General features: G+C 45.2%; 2 non-coding genes across 2 annotated transcripts; one reads left to right on the top strand and one right to left on the bottom strand.

The window, feature by feature from the left end:
* Positions 1-1124: 1124 nt before the first annotated feature.
* On the bottom strand, positions 1125-1198 carry trnan-guu (transfer RNA asparagine (anticodon GUU)). The gene has a single exon. It is a non-coding gene; the product is annotated as a tRNA-Asn (tRNA).
* Positions 1199-10385: 9187 nt separating this feature from the next.
* trnae-uuc (transfer RNA glutamic acid (anticodon UUC)) lies at positions 10386-10457 on the top strand. The gene has a single exon. It is a non-coding gene; the product is annotated as a tRNA-Glu (tRNA).
* The last annotated feature ends 532 nt before the right edge of the window (positions 10458-10989 follow it).

Genomic DNA, 10989 nt, shown 5'->3' with positions numbered 1-10989 from the left:
TTTACTGACGCGAGACAGTGAAAGGATTCTCATTCCTGCAGATCGGGAATTCAAACCGTATGCCGGCTTCAGGACAATGAGAAGATTAATTGGGGTGTGTGAAGAAGCTGAGAGCTGCATTTCAAACAGGTAGGTGGAGTCAGATGCATCATCCATTGCGCCCCGGCCCTGTACGTATCTTACGCCACCATGCTGCAGAGTTCTGACGTTAACACGGACATGCTCAGCAATGGGTTCATTCACAAGGTGAACAACCAAAGATAATCACCGTCACTGATTCCCTTCCACAGGCCCAACTTTGTGAAGCAGTATCTTTCACTGGCAAAGGAAACACCCTTGTCCTCAGGTGCCTGCTTCATTTCGATCACGATTTCAAGCCCCTCACTGTTCTAGTCTCATTTCCAAACACTTTGCTCATAGCCTCAAAAGAAGCTCTGCGGGTATCTGCTTGTTCCACCCGAACAGGCAGTGGGTTGCAGATTCCCACCAGTCCCAATTTGAGTGAAATATTTTTCCCTCTCCACCGAAATGAATTTAAAAAGAAGCCGGGGAGGAAACTCCCTTTCTTTTCGACGACATTTCTCATTTTGTACTCGGCAGGGTTCACACCTGCGTGGGGAAACCGCAATGGATTTCAAGTCCATCGCATTAACCACTCAGCCCACGAATACAGAACCACACTGACAGCTTGACTTCCCAGGTCTGTCTGCCTGTGGAGCTGAGAAAGAGTGAATCATCGCAGAGTTTGTTTGAATCCAATCACTTCACAGTGATTCGAAAGGGTTAAATATCTGCACATGGTGTTTGCAGATATTTAGGTGTTTCACCCCAAAAGATGAAATGAACATTCAGTTAGAAATTGCAGGAGGAACTCAGCAGGTCAGGCAACATCTGTGGAAAGAGAATCAGAGGCAACATTTCAAAATTCTGCTTTCTCCGACAGGTACTGTCAAACCTGCCGTGTTTCTCTTTTGGTCTCGTCTTCTCAGCAGACGCAATCCCTTCCGTTAGACATTAATTCAATTCAGAAACCCCTTTGTGGAGAAGATTTCCGTTTGGGGAACATTTTCCTGACCCCATCAAAAGCGCACAGCTTCGAAGCCAAAGAAGGGCAGCGAACACACCGCCCCTGGGTGGGCTCGAACCACCAACCTTTCGGTTAACAGCCGAACGCGCTGACCAATTGCGCCACAGAGACAGTCGCAGACACGGGCGGCACCATCGTTTATTGATTTTATAATTCAGCCTCCCCGCCAGGAATTACAATTGTCGTCTATCTGTTTTGCTTTTCCATAATCAAGCCTGGGAGATCTCTTGTGGAGATACCGGGGACAGTCTGCAGACACATCCATGTCACGAGGAACTAGCTCTCTTACACCGGGGCCGGCGCCCTTCCAGCCTTTCAGTGTTTTGCCTGTTCCCGAGTTCACTCCTTGGCTCGCAGGGGAGAAGGGGTTTGAATTCATGATGTGCAGGAACGACAATTCTTTCAATGTCTCAGATCAGTTCATGTGCCGAGAACATCAGAGTCAACCTCCCGGCCTCTTCAACAAGGGGACGGTGTCTGGACTGTCTCTGCTCAATCGGACCGGTCATCTTTCATTCTCCTCTAAATCCGCTTCCCAAATCGTTCCTAAAGGATCACAAAGCTGGATACTGGGATTTCTGTTTTGCTTCATGAACATTTGCACATTTTTTCCATTTCCTAACTGAGAATATTTTGCCAAATTCTCTTCCCTTGCCTCATGTCCAGGGATGAGGAATTTCCATTCTGGGGAGACATTCCCAAGCTGGAGAATGTTCGCTTTGGAGCAAAGAAGGATAACTGGAGATTTCCTGGGGCTGTTGGTCATGATGGGAGAAGAAGCGGTGGGAATGGGCAGTTTAATGATCAGAAGAACCAATTGCCACTGACCAGAGTCAGTTACCAGAGGACAGGGATTGAAGTTCTTGAATGAAAAGCAGCACTTGTGCCTAATAAAGACAGAGAATACTGCAGAAAGCCAACAGGTCGAGCAGCATCTGTGGAAAGGGGAACAGAGCTGACGTTGTGAGTCTGGTACGTTGTTTGTTCAGAACCCGAGTTTCCTGCATGGCAATCAATTCCCAGACATGAGAAAACGGGTCTTTATTGAGACGGGTTTTGTGAAGTTTGAGCGATAATGCAACCATACGGAAGTCATTTAAAATCACCAGCCAAGAATGCACAGCCAGCAGGTTACCACCCTGGGCGGGGGAGCCCCCAAGGATCTCTACGCCAACACCTTAAGTTTTCGGCCACAACTACACGCCCAAAGTTGTGCTCTAAACTTTCTCATGTAATTCTTCTAACAGGAAAGGTGAGTGCTGGGCTTGTCCTGTTCGCGCCATAGCCCCAACGTTTCCTGTTCCCCTGGATTTGATCAGGACAGAGGAGGCTGATGGGAGATCGAATTGAACTACACACATTGATGAGAGATAGAGCGGCTGGGAAGGATCCATTCCCATGTGAAGAGAGATTAATAATCAGGGCCGAAAATAAGGAGCCACTTCAAGAAATTTGGGGTTCATTCAGCAAAGCTAATGTATGACTGTTCACAGAAAATTGTGATGAAAGTCTCTCGAGTTATTTTGATGAGAAGTGTTGATGATGCTAATACAATCGATAGGATGAACGTAGATTGGTAAATGTATTTGGTAACAGTCCTCGTTATAGCATCGCCCTCTTGTTTCATTGATTCGACCCTCCTCATCTCTATGTACCGGAATTGCTCCCCAGCCTATGTCGCAACTGCGTAACAAAATGCCTCAAAATCACTTAGTAAATCCTGAGTACCAGATCAAGTCACAATGCAGTGGTTCCATGAGCATTGAAAGTAACACAAAACGTACCATGGCAACGATTGCTCTGAGATAATCTGGGTGACGAAGTTTCTTAATTTCTTTCCTCGAAATGAATCACATCTTACTCATTTCAGTGTTCTTTAATATGGGCTGGTATTAATTCCCATAGCACTTGGCCGTTCTAATTCTGTGATTGAGCCATTTATTGGCCTCGATGCATGAGTAGAATCTGTCAATTTTCAAGTGCCACCGTTAAGCCACAACTACAAACTTGTCTCCCGTTCACTCTCAGGTTTCCCTCATAACCGAGCAACGGGGACAGGAAGAAAATGAACAGGAGTAAAACTCAGTTTGAATATGATTCGATTGCCAGTTGAAGAAAGAGCGAATTTTCCACACAAAAAACAAAGTTTAACGGGAACATTGCACAATATGGATGTCAAACTCACGACCTCAGAATAAAAATCTTTTGTTCTACTACTGAGGTATTCGAACATATAGTCAGGGTGTGACCAGTTCTTTTATCAGGGCAAAATAACTTTTTTAAAATTTACGAAAATACATACATTTATCAGCAGAAGTCCGCAGCTCCAATGCTTTCTGATCAAAACTCAGGAAAATCATTAAGATTCCACTTCCTTTTTGCTTCTTTCTCAACGCTAACATCCAGTTTCTTTTGTTTCTCTTCTTGAATGTAAAGTTGTTTGTCCTTTTTTTGCCTTTATTTGAAAGCAAATTCGTTTCAATATCAACAAAACTGACAGGCAAACCTGACACACAAACAGCCACTCGCTGCCACATATCCCCAATTCTCACTTTCAGATTTGCAAATGTCAATAAAATAAAGGAAGTAAGCAATTGAGCTCGTTTAGAAAGTCGATGACTGACTTTTATAGGTGACTCGCTTGGGCCTTTGCCAACGCTGCTCGCAGGTTTCGTGATCAGGCCATAATCTCCCTCAGTTTTGCTGAGCCTGTGCTCGGTTCATTGGGAGATTAGGACCGGGTTGCAGTCGACCCCGACTTAAGTTGCATTGTTGCTTTTCACTGGCAGCAGAAGATTGGAGATTATAGGACCAGAACATTACTGCTTTTCTATTTTTTCTTGTGTCGTTCCATCTGGGACTGAGGAAAGCGTATCATTATCGGGAAACCAAGAACATTACGTTTCTAAAGATTCAAATGCACGACTTCAATCAGTTATCTGTTCTGTGACTGTGTTTGTCCGAATATTGGTATAAGATGCCTGGGTGTGCCTGTATTCGATATTTCAGGAACAAATAACTGGAGAATATTTTCTTGCAGATTGTGTCCCCAATAACAGGCCACAAATGTGCAACAAGGAAACGGTTAAGATTATAGGAACATCGGAATATGAGAAGGCCATTTAGCCCCTCAAGTGTGTTCCAACGTTCAAAGAAATCATGGCTGATCAGAGGCCTATCTCCATTTATCTGTCTTTGGCCCATGTCCCTTAATCCCTTTCCTGAATAAAAAAAATGTTTCGGATTTAAAGCTGACAAATGATCCTGTACCCACTGCCGTTTATGTAGGATATTTCCAAACATCTGACAAACTCAATGTGTAGAAGTGCTTCTGAACATGTACCCTGAAAAGTCTGGACCTAATTATATAATTTTGCTCCATTTCGACTTACAACTATTTTGGTGAACAGCCGGACTTCCTGACTCAATGCACCAAAGAGTCTGAGATGTGAAAAAAACAGTAAGATCACGAAACCGGAGTGTTAGCGAATTCGAGCCAAATTTAAAAACAGAATGGTGTAATTATCCGACAGTGAGTCCCGCCCGGGTCCTGGGAGACAGAATGAGAAGCAGATGTTCAAACTACAATTACTGAAATAGCAATTGTCCTTTATCAGTGTGACTTTACCAAAATAAAGGCTGGGACATTCATTGTAAACGGTCTGACCACAGACACTGCAGACACACTCATGTCACAGAAACCACCCCTGTGTGGGGATACAAACAGAGTGGTATGGCAGCCTGTCTGTAATTTCGTTCGTTTCACTTGCATTGTCACTTTTGTCTCGCTTTAGAAACACGAACTGACTGAGCGAAATGCAGTCTTTCTCAGCCGTAATCATACGATGCTTTTATAGCACTATCAATACTTTAAGTATTGGTCGAGTAATTCGGGAACGTGGTAAGAAGCCGATGGCTCTCACCGTGACCAAACTTTACCAAATGTCTGCAGAAATCATTAGCCAACATCGGGAAAAAGTGCTTCCAGAAATTCCTGAGGAGTTTCGGGGTTTGATAGGGCCCGAACATACCTTCGACGTGAAGCAACAGTTTACCTGCACATTCTACAGCCAAGACTACAGCATTCCCTGCTCACAATGTGCTCTCGTCAACATTGGAGAAACTGAGCGGGTGACTGCTTCGCAGAACATCTAGGTTCTGCCCGCAAAAAGGCCCTGAGCTTCCAGTTGCCTGCCACTTCAGCACACCACCACTTATGTGTGGTAGAATTCCGTAAGCCGAGCTTGGAGACGCTCTGCCATTTTCAGTGCAGACTGCATATTAGTGCACATTCTGTCTCAATAGTTGCATGCAATATTGGTGTAAAATAAAGTTTTTGTTCAAAGTTTGTGAGAAGATTTGTAGCTCGGGTACTCGTTGTTGTGGTTCTGTTCGCCGAGCTGGGAATTTGTGTTGCAGACGTTTCGTCCCCTGTCTAGGTGACAATCTCAGCGCTTGGGAGCCTCCTGTGAAGCGCTTCTGTGATGTTTCCTCCGGCATTTATAGTGGTTTGTCTCTGCCACTTCTGGTTGTCAGTTCCAGCTGTCCGCTGCAGTGGCCAGTATATAGGGTCCAGGTCGATGTGTTTGTTGATTGAATCTGTGAATGAATGCCATGCCTCTAGGCATTCCCTGGCTGTTCTCTGTTTGGCTTCTCCTATAATAGTAGTATTGTCCCAGTCGAACAATGTTGCTTTTCATCTGCGTGTGTGGCTACTAAGGATAGCTGGTCGTGTCGTTTCGTGACGAGTTGGCGTTCATGGATACGGATCGTTAGTTGTCTTCCTGTTTGTTATATGTAGTGATTTGTGCAATCATTGCATGGGAATTTGTACACTATGTTGGTTTTGCTCATGCTGGATATCGAGTCCTTTGGCCTGGTGAGATGTTGTCTGAGAATGACTGTTGGTTTGTGTGCTGTTTCTGAGTCCGAGTGGTCACAGTAGTCTGGCTGTCAATTCAGAAATGTTCTTGATGTCTGGTAACGTGGCTAGTCCTTTGGGTTGTGGCATGTCCCTCATTCCATTATTTTTCCCTTAGGTACCTGTTGATGAACTTGTGGGGGTGTCCGTTTTTGGCGAATACATTGTAGAGGTGTTCTCCTTCCTCTTTTTGCAGTTCTGGGGTCCTGCAGTGTGTTGTGGCCCCTTTGAACAGGGTCTTGATGCAACTTCTTTGTGTGCGTTGGGGTGGTTGCTTTCGTAGTTCAGGACTTGGTCTGTGTGTATGGTTTTCCTGTATGCCTTTGTGGTGAATTCTCCGTTCGGTATTCTCTGTACCATCACGTCTAGGAATGGGAAATGGTTGGATGACACCTTTGTAATAATTAAAAACACAGAAATAGAAAACACACACCGGATCATCAACGCCACACTCACAGGAATCAGATTCACTGGAGAGGAAGAAAAGGACAACATACTTTTATGCATTTCAAGACCTCCTCCTCTGTAATGTGGACCTTTTCCAACATGTCACCATCTATTTCCCCACATTCTATCTCTTCCATGCCCTTCTCCACGGTAAAAACTGATGCATCTCCTCCATTTACTGCAGCTCCACACAAAAGCCGCCTTGCTGATCTTTGAGGGGCCCTATTTTCTCCCTTTTTACCTTTTGTCCTTAATGTATTTATAAAAAACTTTTGGATTCTCCTTAACACTATTTGCCAAAGCTATCTCATGTCAGCTTTTTTCCCTCATGATTTCTCTCTTAAGTATGCTCGTACTGCCTTCATACTCTAAGGATTCATTCGATCTCTGTCTATACCTGACATATGCTTCATTGTTTTTCTTAACCAAAATCTCATTTTCTCCAGTCATCCAGCATTCCCTACACCTTCTAGCCTTTCCTTTTACCCTAACTGGAATATACTGTGTCTGGACTCTTGTTATCTCATATTTGAAGGCTTCCCATTTTCCAGCAACCTGCGAACATCTGCCCCCAATCAGCTTTTGAAAGATCTTGCCGAATACCTGATTCTCCCACCAATTTAGAACAACTTTTAGATCTGATATATTATTTTCAATCACTATTTTAATGTTAATAGAATTGGGGTTGTTGGCCCTTAGGTTTTGCACCCTCTCCAGTAGGTGCATCCACATTGTGCATTAGAAAATTTCCTTATACACACTTAACAAATTCCTCGATTTGGCAGATAGGTAAATGGGCAGGAGTTATGTCTTGGGTCCACTCTTCCTTCATTCCCATCAACCCTAACCCCATTGCCACTCCAATAGTCCAACGGCACTTTCCCCTGCAACTACCGAATGTGTGACTCCAGACCATTTACTTAATCCCTCCTCACTATCTAAGGGACCAAACATACCTTCCAGGTGAAGCAGCACTTTACCTGCACGACCAACAACCCAGTCTACTGCATTTGCTGCTCACAATGTGGGCTCATCAACAATGGGGAACACGAAGCATAAACTGGGTGACTGCTGCACAGAACATCTACGTTCTGCCCGCAAGAAAGACCCTGAGCTTCCAGTTGCCTGCCAATTCCACACACCACCCTATTCCCTGGCCAACATCTCTGTCTCAGGCTTGCTGTAGTGTTCCAGCAAAGCTAAGCTCCAGATGGAAGACCAACGCCTCATTTTCCACTTGGAGATCCTATAGCTCTCCGTCTTCAACATCGAGTTCAATAATGGTTTGGACCCGAACTCCCCCATGCCCTTGACACCAACCTCACCCACACGAGGCCTTGTTATCACATAGTCTGCTGTTACACACGACTTATTGTTAGCCAGGAATAGTGTCCATTAACAGTTAGTCACCCTCCGACACAGATCGTTATTCACTCCTTTGTCCCTCCAATGTTCTCCCTCTGAACTTGCAGCAAACAGAGCAATGTAGACTGATATCCCTGAGCCAGCGGTTTGTCCCATCTCCAGGAACAGGGCTCTCTCTACTGGCGGATAATTAAACTATTTTGCTGTTGCGCTGACGTGGGGAGACTGTGTAAATATAAACTTTTTCTCAATACCCACCTTCCGTTGGTCGAACTGTGAGTTCACTCTGTATCACAACACGTGTCACAGCGCATTTGGAGGCCCACCTTAGCTCTGCTGGTTCTACACAGCAAGTAAATGAGAGTCTCCATTCGTATCATTCCCTTGCCTTCTCCCTGTAAATCTACGCATTGTTACTTTGATCATGTCCACCGAATTCCCTTTTGTGTTCTTGAATCTGCCTCCTTCTCACGGTCAGACAGAGATTTACGGATCCGAACCACTCCCTGTGCGAAAATGTTCTTCCTCATGTCACTTATTTTCCAAATGCCTTGAAATCTCTGCCAATTTTTTGGGAAATTGAAAGGATTCTCATTCCTGCACATGAGGATGAATTGATTAACTTTCTAACGCAAAGGACTGCGGATGCTGAGAATCTGAGACAGAAAGAGGAACTGCTGGAGAAACTCGGCAGGTTTGGCAGTGCCTGTGGGAGAAAACAGATTTCTGAAATATTGTCTCTGATTCTCTTTCCACCGATGGTGCTTCACCTGCTGAGTTGCTCCTGCAATTTCTGTTTTTGCTTTTAACTGAAAGTTCATTTCATCTTTCGGGATGAAACAACCAGACTCGGCATGTGCAGATATTTAGCCCTTTCGAAACCTGTGACGTGATTGGATTCAAACAAACCCAGCAATAATTCACTCTTTCTCAGCTCCACAGGCAGAGGGACCTGGGAAATGAAGCTGTCAGTGTGGCTCTTTATTCGTGGGCCGAGTGGTTAATACGATGGATTTGAGATCGATTGCGGTTTCCCCACGCAGGTGTGAACCTTTCCGACTCGAGTTGAGAAATGTCGTCAAAAACAAAGGAAGACTGTTCCCCGCTTTCGTATTTAAGATTCAAATCAATGGAGGGGTCGGAAATCTGCAACCCATTGCCTGTCAGGGTGGAACAAGCAGATACCCACAGAGCTGCTTTTGAGGCTATGAGCCAAGTATTTGGAAATGAGATTAGAACAGTGAGGGGCGTGAAGTCGTGATCGAAGTTAAGCAGGCACCTGAGGATTAATGTGTTTTATTTGCCAGTGAAAGATACTGCTTCACAAAGTTGGAACGATGGAAGGGAAGCAGTGACGGTGATTATCTTTGGCTGTTCTTCTTGTGAATGTTCACATTGCTGCGCATGTCCGTGTTAACGTCAGAACTCTGACCCATGGCGGCGTCAGGTACGCACAGTGCCAGGGGCGCAATGGATGACGCATCTGACTCCACCTCCCTGTTTGAAATGCAGCGCACAGCTTATTCACGCACCCCAATTAATCTTTCTCATTGTCCTGAACCCGGCATACGATTTGAATTCCTGATCTGCGGGAATGAGAATCCTTTCACTGTCTCGCGTCAGTAAGTGTCTCTGAGAACATCAGAGTCCCGTCACAGTGCTGTCAGAGGAGGGGAAGCTGAAATAGCCCCACACGCTGCTCATGGGCACATTTCACTTTCCCCAACTCACCGCCCCAACCACTACGGCTCCTGGGAGCGGAAAGGGAACAAACTCCAAAACCCAGTCTCAGCTTTGTAAATCTACAGGAAATAAGAAAACTGTACATCCCTTCGGGTCTTCCATCCTGGGCAGACAGCGTTAATTTTAAATGGCTGTCCAGTCAGTGCCGATTCGTTTTGCCTGAAAAAATCTTGCTTATCTCATCCCAGCATTTCTTTCCACAGAGAACTGTGCGGCAGAGTTCATGTATATATTTCCTTGTATGGTATTTTGTAAATAACATTCGTTTGCTGGTTGTTTGTGTGGGGTATTTCAGGTTCATTAGCCGCTGTTTAAGTGTGTTGGTAGGTTTGTGGGCGACCATGATGCTGAGAGGGTTGAGTTGTCCGGACATCATTTCCCAGATGCCTTTAATGTAAAGTTATGTGGCTAGGGTTTCTACAGACGTTGTGTCTGCTTGTGTCAGGTTGTGGATGTGTAATCGGCACACTGGGTTTATTGGGTAGGCAAAAGTGTGGACAACAGATGCTGGAAAGCAGAGGTTAGATCAGAGTGGTGCTGGAAAAGGACCTGCATTTACTCTGCAGAGTGGGAGGGGGGGGGTTGAAATTTTGTGCCATAGGTCGATGGAGTTGATTGGTGCGGGTGTCCTGGAGATGTTCCCTCAAACGCTGTGACTTGACTTTGCGAGGAGTCTCAAGTCTCCCAATGTAGAGGAGACCGCATCGGGAGCAATGGATACAAGAAATGACAATGTTGGATGCCTGCTAACTGCCGCGGCCCAGGTTCGATTTCCGTTCACGAAAGTAATTTTCAGTAGAGCTGACGGATTTGGCCCGCATCTCCCTGGTGGTCTAGTGGTTCGGATTCAGCGCTTTCACCGCCGCGGCCCGGGTTCGATTCCCGGTCAGGGAAGGCATTTCCTCGGAGTTTATACACTACCCGTTCTTCTTAAATGTGCTGTTCAGTTTTTGATTGATCTTCGTCGTTCCTGGGTGCTGCAGTGTGTCGTGGCTCGTTGAAATAGCATCCTGTTGCAGATTTGTTTGTGTGTGTAGGGATGATTGCTTCTGTAGTTCAGTTCTTGGTTCGCGTGCGTTGTTTTCCTGTAGATGCTGTTTTGAATTGACCATTGACTGTTAGCTCTACTGTGACATCGAGAAATGGCATTTTGCTGTTCTTCTCCTCTTTTGTGAATTTTATGCCAGAAAGGATATTGTTGATGGTGTTGTAGGTTTCCTCTAATTTGTTTCATTTTTTGATGTCAAAAGTGTCATCGTTGTAGCGGACCCAAAGTTTGGGTTCGATCGTTGGAAGGGCTGTTTGTTCGAGTCTCTGCATTATTGCTTCTGCGAGGAATCCTGACACTGATGGATTCGTGGGTGTTCTGTTGATTTGTTTGTCGGGCTTGTTACTGAATATGAAGTGGGTGGTAAGGCACAGTTCC

Source organism: Chiloscyllium punctatum, chromosome 36 (genome assembly GCF_047496795.1).
Source record: "Chiloscyllium punctatum isolate Juve2018m chromosome 36, sChiPun1.3, whole genome shotgun sequence".
Classification (NCBI taxonomy): Eukaryota; Metazoa; Chordata; class Chondrichthyes; order Orectolobiformes; family Hemiscylliidae; genus Chiloscyllium; species Chiloscyllium punctatum.
The sequence above is the reverse complement of the archived record's forward strand: the minus strand, read 5'-3'. Positions and strand labels throughout refer to the sequence as shown.